Raw genomic sequence first — 12494 nt, 5'->3', positions numbered from 1 at the left:
TTTTCACACTTTTATAAATGACCAAAATATGAAAGACATCCTATAACGTCTTTTATCTGCTTTTTTTACGAGATTTGTGCCTTGTCGTAAAGTATCGTAAAACGATGATGATTCAAAATGTATACGTTTTTATGTTCTTATATCTTAATAAGAATCGGAAATACTTATATTACCCATTATAATTTAAGATTTTCTCCAAAGATTTAAACATTTAATATACCTATATTTATAAATATTCGATTATTTTTTTTATTTCTTTCTAATTTTTCTTAACGGAAAAAAAGAAGCCATAAGCTATACTGTAACAATAAAATAAAAGTTAATTTTATAAATTTATATTATTATAATTTAAATTATTCATAGCTACCTTTTTCATATTAATAAGTTATTAGGAACATTCCGATTAAAACTCGCGGTTGTCTTTGTTGAGAATGAATTATCTCCATAGAAACCTCTTCGATTTTTCTCTCTTACATAAACTTTATGCTCTTTATGCCAAAGGAGGATATAATTTATATTTAAGGATTAATATAATTTGCCATTTTTAAATTTATGACGTAAGGTACGAGTAAAGATTAGCTTAGTTTCACTCAAACTAAAGTTTTATCTATATCTTACACAATTTTTCTATTATTAAAACTTCCTCGATTTATATTGAGAGTAGTTTTATTAAATTAATGGGTTTTATCTCATTATAATATTCATTATAAAAACCCGAAGATATATTTAATTTTTGTCCAATTATCTAGATTGAAACAATGTAGCAATAAATTATAGTATTATATTTATATATACAGATGTTTTAGCAATGAAATTCTTTCAATAATCAATTAAAATATATAAGGTTATTAAATAATATACATTAGTTTAGCTAAATTATCATCATTACATTCTTCTATTTTGACAGAAAATGTTCATTATGAACTGGATTTTAAGAACTAAACTGATTGTAAATTTTGAAATATATTTTATTATTTTAATGAATAATTTCGTAATAGAAAACCATAAATCTATTGGCATAGCAACGGTAAATATTTAGTAAACTTGTCTATGTTACGTGACGTCAAAATGAATCCGACCAATAATAGCTCGAAATTTATATTCTTCTTTCAAATTTGAAATAAGAATACAACTCTTATTCGTTACTTCTCTAGTTCGTCAAGCCATTGACGATTAGAAAGCACTAAAAATAAAATACAATCCAATTTCTAGAAGTTGAAAAATCATAGAAACACGTTTAAATATACCAAAGAAAGAAGATTAGAGAAGCATTTTTATAAAAATGTATGTAATTAATATGATTTAATAGATATGTAATTATAAAATGGCATTATAGACATAACTATTTTCATAATTATTCTAAATATAAGCATAATAGACAGGTAATTATGATTTAAATATTATTTAAAATCCATAGTTTAATGAATTTTAAAATGTATAAAGATAAAAACGTCGTTTTATTTAGCTTCTTTAATTAGAATTTATGAATTTATTTAGTCAATAATAATAATAACAATAATAATCCTTAGAAAAGCATTATTTAAATCTAATTTTCTGTAAATATTAATCAAATTGTAATTATTATTTTATTACAAGTTAATATTTATAATGATGAATGTAACAAATTTTATTTTTTTAATTTATTTTTCTATTTAATAATAATTTTCTTGATAAATTTATTTAATTCTATTGATTTAATAATAACGTCATAATAATAAATCTATACTTTCAATTTTTAATTAAATAAATTTTAATCCGATTTTAATGTTTCGATTGAATCTACTCACTTTAAATTATTTTTCATTAAAAACTCTTTTAAAAATTACATTAAATATAATAAAATTTAATTAAATTGTCATAGTTACAATTAAAAATATGTAAACATAATATAAGCACGCATTTCATACAAATATTAGGTGCGATTATTGAATTTATCTATTTACATTATATCAAAAAAATTAATAAGAAACGAATTAACAACAGTTTATAAATTATATATTATTTAAAATATAGTTTTAAGTATTATTTAGCATCATATAACTTTAAAATATTTTATTATATTGCAAGAATATAAAAAAAAAACATGATAAATGAGAAAAAATTTAAGGATATTTTAAAACAATTTATGACAATAAAAATTGTGAATTTATCCACTTCTAACTTAACTACTATCCGGTATTAACTACTAAAGATGATTTCCAACATAATATTTGCTTATATAACTGGTGGTAGACAATAAATTGGCAAAGCTGCTCACATTAACTTTGTGATTACTGTGAATAGAGACCATCAACCACAAACTGGGTTAAAAGCATGCAGTTACAAACATTATGTCGATAATTCTCAATCTTGTTCAAATATACTTTTAAATTTATTAATGCTATATACATTTTTTAATCTAAGACTTGCAAACATTCATTTGCACGCATCACTTTGATCAATAAAGAGCATGACTTTGGAAATATTGTCATGATTTCGTAACATTTCTTGTTAGAAGAAGTTTCTTCCGAGTCTATTTGTCTAGCTTTATTGCCGATCACGATTTTGATGTCCAATAGCCCCATTGTTGCTAAGAAAAAGCAGTTTTAGCAGACAAACACAGTTTGCTAGAAATAAACAATAGAAACTCTCTCTATCTCAATCTTCATTTTATCTTTATTGCTTTAACCCGAATGGGTTAATTAAAAAGTTCTATTATTTTATTTGTTTGATAAACTCTATATTTAATTTAATAATTAACTATATAAGTTTATATCATAAAATTAAAATTGCTTAATTTATAGTTTAATTTATAATTTTTTAATATAATAAAAAATAAATTATATTAAAATTATCATTGGCTGCAGATAATGAAAATTTGGAAAAGGTTTATTATTTAAATCTTTAAGTATTTTAATTGATAAATATTTAAACTAAATGAATTTGAAAAAAAAAAATTAAATACTTAAATGAAGTATTTAGCTTTTAAATATATACTAGAAGGATTATTATGATTGATTTACCAATTAAATTCTCGTAATATGTTATAATCATTTATTTATTAGAAAATATAGCGTAATTAGTGTATAGTCAACATTTTCTTTCAAGTAACTGCTAATCGTATCTGTACACAAATTGACTCTATAATAGTCCATTAATTAGAATTTAATCATTTAGATATTTAAATTTTTGTTGACTTTATACTTGATTCTATTGATAATCAATAGAATCACGAAATTAATAAATAGATCATTATTATTATTTTCGGAAGGAAAAACTCTTGATTATAAAACTAAATTATTTTTGTTATAATTTTAAAGAATTAAAATAAATAATTAATTAAAATTAACTTGAACTTATAAGCATATAATTTGAATAGCTCTGTAAACTAACAAAAACTCCTATTTTTACATATAGTTCTGGAATTTTGAAGATAGAGAGTATCTCCGGGTAATCCAGATAGATTTGGAACACATCTCCATATCAAAAGCTTAGAAACTCTTCATATGTATATAGGTTCCTAAACACCTCCTTTCAATGCTAGAACTCTTCTATCCGTTATAACTAGGAAAAATACACCATAGTGTTATAAAATCAAAAATTACATTAATGCATATATATTCGTACACAAACTAGCAGGCTGTGATCTATAACTTGGACGTTTTGAATGTGTTTTTTTTTTTTTTTTTATCGAGTTTTGAAATATGCAAACTTTTAATGATTCCTATTTGTTTCTGAAATATGTATAAAATATTTAATATATTTGTCTTTGTTTCTTAGATCAATGTAAAGCCGGGTACACACGTACTGATATATCTGTCAGGTATACAGGTACTTGTGTACCTAGCTTAAAATAGGAGTATAATATGGTATAAGACCATTTTATACCTTTATGAAATAAAGGTATAAAAATGGTCTTAGGACATATTTATAATTTACATCAATCTTAGTGTAAAGGATGTGTTCTAGGACATTTCAAAAGTATTTAATTTTATAAAAGGAGTAGTTTACTTGTGAAAATTATAATAAAATCAAAGCTAAATAACTTTTAAATTATTCAATATTTCAAATATAAATAAACTGAACCAATTTCATTCGATAGTAGAATATAAGTTGTTAATATGACGGAAGTTTAGCTGCAAACGTTATTTCTTTACTTGATATTCCAGTACGATCTAATGTAAGAAAAGATCGATATTACTGAATTATTCTCAATACATCACGTTATTGCACGGATTGATAAATTTTTACATAATCTAGATATCCTATATCATTTTTTTACGTAACATAAACTTTTTAAATATCAACAATTACAAATTTAAATATTCTTGTAACCAAAATAGGTTATTTCCTCATTTGATAAATAATTTTGTTATTTATAGTCAAAAATTATAGATATAAAAATGGCCTTACGACATACTTATACAAATATAGTTTTAAGTATTATTTAGCATCATATAACTTTAAAATATTTTATTATATTGCAAGAATATAAAATAAAAACATGATAAATGAGAAAAAATTTAAGGATATTTTAAAACAATTTATGACAATAAAAATTGTGAATTTATCCACTTCTAACTTAACTACTATCCGGTATTAACTACTAAAGATGATTTCCAACATAATATTTGCTTATATAACTGGTGGTAGACAATAAATTGGCAAAGCTGCTCACATTAACTTTGTGATTACTGTGAATAGAGACCATCAACCACAAACTGGGTTAAAAGCATGCAGTTACAAACATTATGTCGATAATTCTCAATCTTGTTCAAATATACTTTTAAATTTATTAATGCTATATACATTTTTTAATCTAAGACTTGCAAACATTCATTTGCACGCATCACTTTGATCAATAAAGAGCATGACTTTGGAAATATTGTCATGATTTCGTAACATTTCTTGTTAGAAGAAGTTTCTTCCGAGTCTATTTGTCTAGCTTTATTGCCGATCACGATTTTGATGTCCAATAGCCCCATTGTTACTAAGAAAAAGCAGTTTTAGCAGACAAACACAGTTTGCTAGAAATAAACAATAGAAACTCTCTCTATCTCAATCTTCATTTTATCTTTATTGCTTTAACCCGAATGGGTTAATTAAAAAGTTCTATTATTTTATTTGTTTGATAAACTCTATATTTAATTTAATAATTAACTATATAAGTTTATATCATAAAATTAAAATTGCTTAATTTATAGTTTAATTTATAATTTTTTAATATAATAAAAAATAAATTATATTAAAATTATCATTGGCTGCAGATAATGAAAATTTGGAAAAGGTTTATTATTTAAATCTTTAAGTATTTTAATTGATAAATATTTAAACTAAATGAATTTGAAAAAAAAAAATTAAATACTTAAATGAAGTATTTAGCTTTTAAATATATACTAGAAGGATTATTATGATTGATTTACCAATTAAATTCTCGTAATATGTTATAATCATTTATTTATTAGAAAATATAGCGTAATTAGTGTATAGTCAACATTTTCTTTCAAGTAACTGCTAATCGTATCTGTACACAAATTGACTCTATAATAGTCCATTAATTAGAATTTAATCATTTAGATATTTAAATTTTTGTTGACTTTATACTTGATTCTATTGATAATCAATAGAATCACGAAATTAATAAATAGATCATTATTATTATTTTCGGAAGGAAAAACTCTTGATTATAAAACTAAATTATTTTTGTTATAATTTTAAAGAATTAAAATAAATAATTAATTAAAATTAACTTGAACTTATAAGCATATAATTTGAATAGCTCTGTAAACTAACAAAAACTCCTATTTTTACATATAGTTCTGGAATTTTGAAGATAGAGAGTATCTCCGGGTAATCCAGATAGATTTGGAACACATCTCCATATCAAAAGCTTAGAAACTCTTCATATGTATATAGGTTCCTAAACACCTCCTTTCAATGCTAGAACTCTTCTATCCGTTATAACTAGGAAAAATACACCATAGTGTTATAAAATCAAAAATTACATTAATGCATATATATTCGTACACAAACTAGCAGGCTGTGATCTATAACTTGGACGTTTTGAATGTGTTTTTTTTTTTTTTTTTATCGAGTTTTGAAATATGCAAACTTTTAATGATTCCTATTTGTTTCTGAAATATGTATAAAATATTTAATATATTTGTCTTTGTTTCTTAGATCAATGTAAAGCCGGGTACACACGTACTGATATATCTGTCAGGTATACAGGTACTTGTGTACCTAGCTTAAAATAGGAGTATAATATGGTATAAGACCATTTTATACCTTTATGAAATAAAGGTATAAAAATGGTCTTAGGACATATTTATAATTTACATCAATCTTAGTGTAAAGGATGTGTTCTAGGACATTTCAAAAGTATTTAATTTTATAAAAGGAGTAGTTTACTTGTGAAAATTATAATAAAATCAAAGCTAAATAACTTTTAAATTATTCAATATTTCAAATATAAATAAACTGAACCAATTTCATTCGATAGTAGAATATAAGTTGTTAATATGACGGAAGTTTAGCTGCAAACGTTATTTCTTTACTTGATATTCCAGTACGATCTAATGTAAGAAAAGATCGATATTACTGAATTATTCTCAATACATCACGTTATTGCACGGATTGATAAATTTTTACATAATCTAGATATCCTATATCATTTTTTTACGTAACATAAACTTTTTAAATATCAACAATTACAAATTTAAATATTCTTGTAACCAAAATAGGTTATTTCCTCATTTGATAAATAATTTTGTTATTTATAGTCAAAAATTATAGATATAAAAATGGCCTTACGACATACTTATACATTACAAAATAATTCAATACTAATTATTTACATACTTTAAAAATATTTTATTTAAAAATAAATATTATAAATAACAAATAATTTTAAGTTAAATACAAAATTAAAATATTTATTAAAATTATAAATAGAATTTTTAGATACTTATCAATTTTAAATCATTTTTAATCATATTTTTAATTTATTTAATTTAAAATATATCTTTTCAATTTTAAATTAGCAGTGTCTTGCCCCTGTACATCATACTTTTCCTGATAACAAAAGAGCCATGCCGATCATCTATGACACTCTTGTTCAGGGGAAAACTTTTGAATTGATAAATAGTTAATCGGGCTTTCTGCCTATATTATTTCCGTATCTGGTCTCGATCTTCATTTATCTAACACCGTTCCCTAACTTAAGGAAGGATAGACAGACAGACGGGCGACAGTAAAAATTTACAGGTCTACAATTTTTTCAAAAAGATATCAGCAACATAATAATTCAATAAATATTACATTATTTTATAAAAGTTTACAGCTTTATTTTCTTAGAAACATCAGTATTTATTCTTTTAATGATGTATTAAACTCCCGTATATATTATAATAAACAACATGGAAGATCTAATCTTCCTTATAAAAACTAAGATCATCAATATTTTGAATTAAGTTATGATTTATTGATACATTTATTTTATTTTTCAAACGATATTTTTAAGTTATTAATCATTTTTTGAGGAAATTTTGTAATAACCTATGAAGTTATTTATAATAAATGATAGGTAACATTTCATCTGCATTTTTACAAAAATTCGAATTCTGATTCATTAAGAATTTTTTTTTTCTAACTTTTACAGTTAAAAACTTACTTGGGTATTTTTAAAATTTAGATTCATTAAATATATTTCGAAACTTATAAATCATGTTAACTGATTGATCAAACGACTTTATCCGATTAAGGATTATAAAAAATTTAAATTAATTTTTATAATCCCTAATCGGATAAAAATATTTGAGTGTTTTTAAATGAGCTGTATGTAAATTAAGTATTATTTAAAATATTTAATATTAATAGTAGTTATTTTTCGAAAGCTTATAATATTTTTAATATTTTCAAAGGCATTCATATTTTAATTATAAATATATAGCCTATATCTATAAATATACGTAAGAAAATCAATGTCGAACTACAAAACCATTGATTCTAATTCTAAGATTGCATTTTAGTAGTTCTTTTCTATTTGTTTAACGTAGCCTTAAACTATTCTAAAGTCTTCTATTACATTCACTATTTGCATTCGTCTACGTTTACATCTACATGTGATTTCAATTTCTGAAAGGAAAAAAAAAAACAATCAATAATTCAAATCGAAGCATTTTAATTTTTAATTACAACGTTTTAATTTTTATAATTATGAAAATATATTAATTACAAAATTTTTAAATTAAATAGTCAAAATGCAAACTAAACTATAATTGTTTTAAAAAATATTTTTTATATTTTTTAAATTGCCAAACTGGAGATAATTTTCAAATCAGATTTTTAACTTAACGTACAAAAGATGTAAAATTGATATAATTTTAAATAAAGATTTAATTAAGGGGTTCATAAAAGATTAATACAGTTGTAAGCTCGTTCGGAATTCTTGCATCCAAAGTGAAAATCATATCATCTAGACCAGTACGTGGAGAAATTATCTGACACGTAACGTATAAAACGATTTCGATTTATCATCTGTTTTTTTTTTTTCAATTATCCTTTCGGTCTATCACCCGATCACCCTTTTTTTCAATCATCCTCTCTACATTCATTCTAATTAAAACATATTCGTTTCATTTCTATAAATATCGTTATTCGAAGTTTAAAACTTTGCATACACAAACATTTTTAAAGATAAATATTATAACTATATGGCACGCGGACTCAAAAAAAAAGTTTGCCATCCTTAGCTTATACCAATTATAATTCGAAAAATTGCATTATTTTTATTAATATTAATGATTAAGTATATATATTTAGAGACGTAATCTTCAGAATATGCTGAAATTACTATATTGTACATAAAATCTATATATTTTTATGTGTTTATATTAAACATCTAAGTTATACTGAGTCGTGTTTCTATATTATAATGTGACAATTAATATTTAACATAATTTGTTATTATTTATTGTTATAATAATTTCGGCTTTTTAATCTAAATTCGCATTAATTGGTGTGTGTCTTATGGTTTCTCAAGTTAAAAGGATTGTCTAGAATTTGAAATAGAAATTAGCAAATGAAAACCAGGAATAATTATTAATAACATGTTTGAATTTCAAATGACAATGCTATCAACAAAAATACAGTTTTTATTTTCAAAAATATAAAATGAAGAATATATATATATATACATATTGCAGTAATGATGTATTAAATTGGAATAATATAATATTTTCTTATTAATTAATAAAACATTTTTTCTTTGCTAATTAAAACTGTTATTATTGCACGGAGAATAGGCTATAACTTTCATAGACTAAATAGTAATCTTGCAACGAACATCAGACAAAACTAATCGCTCTGCCTGGCTTCACATCTGTTAGCCTAGCAAACTACTGTAGTTAACAGTTACTCCAGTGTATAATAGAATTCAGCGTTTATGACCGTCTCGTTAGTACTATCTCGTTTAACTCGTTTGGTTTTACGAATGAACCTTTTATCTGCTATTCCAACTTTTTATAATACGTTATAATTTATTTACATTTGTATTCTGGTACAAGGAAGCATTTTCTCATTAAAAAAAAAAAAAACATTATTAAGAAGTCTTGTTGGTTCTTTACGTAAGTTAATCATCGTAACTTACATTAACTAATACTTAAACACAAATTAAGAACTAAACCAAATAATTTATACATGAACTTTTCGATTATTTTTTTTATAACAAAGATGATCTTTAACTATTCGGAATAGTTAAGAAATAATAATATAATTTTAAACTTTCTGGCTGAATATTGAAAATTTTACCTTAAATTTTGAAAAATATTAAATATTTAGAAGGAAACAAGTTTATACATTATTCATTGATACTCATTTAAAATTATTGGTTTATTCTTACTGTTTAGATAAAGTTTCTTGCTTATTCGAGTAATATGCACATTAAGGGGAAAGGCAGCGCCAAATTTTGCCCTAGCGGTTAAATTTTGAAGTAAAAATTTTTTCGGGGAAAAAACCGCATACTCAATAGAACGTATACTAAATTTAATTGAGATTTGCCCAACAGTTCTTTCTACAGAGAACTTTAAACGCCTAGCTTTAATTATGATATTCCTGTGTGGCTGCTTTACATTAATGTGTTGTTATTGTCTTATTTATAATATATACTGTATATAGGCAACCCGGCTTTTGTTATAATCTTTATAGACTTATAGTAAGACTGTAATAAGACATTTTTTTCTAATAAATAATATAAGACGTATAGATAATTTGAAAATAAATAATAAATAACCTTGACAATAGTCAATCTAACTTCTTGTTAATAAGCAAATGCTCATTCCGATCCGTGAGTAAGAAAACAATTTCAGAAGCTAAATGATTTAGGTTGACTAATCCTTACAAGCAAATACAATTAGCAAGTCTCGGAGAACATACTCATACAAATTAAAGGATTTATCCATTTCATTAGAGAAAATTTTAGAATTAATCTTAAAATCTTAAATCCAGATATTGAATGATAATCAAGAATAACTGCCAGCTTTAATTCTGCGTATTGACATCCATCAAAGCTTTGGATGCTTTGGTCGATGGCCATGCTTTCTCTTATAATCTTGCTATAAAGTAAAAAAAATTAATAGTTGTAATCTGTGTAAAAACAGCCTCTTATAACAAGCTAAAAAATAATAATTTGACATTTAAAGACATTTATTGAACCTACTTATCAAAATTATCGCATGTTTCAATAGAAATTTTAGATTTATATGCTATTGACAGATTATATGCTCTAAAATTACTAATATTTCTTCACAATAAATCAATATGTATAATTTTATCAAATACCTAGATCTAAATTGTTTACTCATTACCTTTAATATATCTACAATATCAGTAGTAATTTAAGTTTAAATTGTTCTCCATTAAGAAAGGATATAATTTAATCTTTATCTTTACTTACAATAAAACATTTTTTCAATATTTTATTATAAGTCAAGATAAAAATAGAATTTTATACAAATTTAGTAACATAAAATATTTCTTTTAAGTTGTAACAGAAACTAACGAAGTATAACAGAACTTCCTATAAATTTATCCATAATGCGAAAAACAAAATCTGATTTTGTCTAAGATGAATAATGTAGTAAAATTTACAGTGGTGCAATTTACTTGAAAACTTATTCAATTTTCCAAAAAAAAATATATATATATAATATCGGGATGCATAAATTGGTATTACGTAGAATATTTTAACAGACTTGATAGAATTTCGATTTTCTTAAAACGTTTTATAGTAATTATATTAAAAAATTAATTTAAGTATTTTGCTTTATAAACAAGCTATATTTTACATGTAAAAAGAGTTAAGTTTAGTTTATTAAAAATTTTATTAAAATTATTATGTTTAAACTTATAATTTTAAACATATAAATCATTAGTTATTCAAGAAAAAATATTAAAGGAGAAATAAATGAAGCAATTAAATTACAACTGTACTACATATTTATAAAATAATTTTATGAGTATGAGATTCATGTTTGATAGATATAAAAATTTATTTAAAATTAAAAAAAGTACTTGACATTTTTAGGAAGGTTGGATGACCTGAAAGAAAAGGTTGGCACCTTCAAAGTTTTTAGTTTGTTCTTGTTTTTACTTTCTCAGTTGTTATAACATAACACGGGAAAGTGTTGTAATCGTGTCAAATTTATTTCTCCGGAATTTTTTGCAAATGTCGACGTTTTGAAATCCCGTGGATTCAAAACGTTAAAAATAGGAAATTGTATTTGTATGTGTTGTCGTCTATTTCGTTTAATATTTCAGGATGGGTAAAGAAACGAAATTTGACATGATAAATTGTATATAATGCTATTAAAGTTTGACGTACAGAACTTAATAGCGAGGTTGTGGCAGAAGTTTTCATCTCTTAGCGGCGCTCGAGGTTCGACGTTCACGTTTATCTTGTAAGCGGCGCTCGTCACGAAAACTTCAGCCGCAACCTCTCTAATGAGATGGAGGAATAGAGGAGTCATGTGTCATATCTCCAGTAGAGTCGGACTTAATAAAAGTTTTACTCATTATTTACAATATTTTTAAAAACTAATCTCTATCCTCAAAATGAAGTTTGTTTTGCTTTTTATAATAATTAATAATATGAAAATGGATTTTTAAATAACATCTCATAACAGATGACACCGCATGCAATTTTAAGTTTGAGCTAGTATCATAATAAAATATTAATATGACTTACATATGATCGGCAAATAATTAAGGATTAGAGGAGAAGGTGGTATTATGGAACCCCAATTACATTTTAGTGAATTGTAAACAAGGTATCATAACTACACCCACAGTTTTTGTGCGAAAAGTACCGGTAACTAGTAAACTAAATGTTCCTAATTCGATTTTTCGCTAGTGTAATTATAAGTATGGTTTTTGAAGGCTTTTGTACAAAAAGTCCGAAAGTAGGCTTAGAGAAAATCGGGTGGTAATATGGAACCTTACTGTATATTTTCAAAAAA

At 23.8% G+C, this 12494-nt stretch overlaps 1 protein-coding gene across 1 annotated transcript in view; it reads left to right on the top strand.

Annotated features, from left to right (window-relative positions):
* The first annotated feature begins 1121 nt into the window (after positions 1–1121).
* Positions 1122–12494, top strand: part of LOC111633499 (WD repeat-containing protein 17-like) — a 115569-nt gene continuing 104196 nt past the window's right edge. The window contains exon 1 of the mRNA XM_023378077.1: positions 1122–1284. The gene's annotated coding sequence lies outside the window, so the exon portion shown is untranslated. The remainder of the gene's footprint in view (positions 1285–12494) is intronic.

Source organism: Centruroides sculpturatus, unplaced genomic scaffold (genome assembly GCF_000671375.1).
Source record: "Centruroides sculpturatus isolate CEXI.00-Female unplaced genomic scaffold, Cexi_2.0 scaffold421, whole genome shotgun sequence".
Taxonomy (NCBI): domain Eukaryota; kingdom Metazoa; phylum Arthropoda; class Arachnida; order Scorpiones; family Buthidae; genus Centruroides; species Centruroides sculpturatus.
This window is presented reverse-complemented; position numbering and strand designations above follow the sequence as displayed.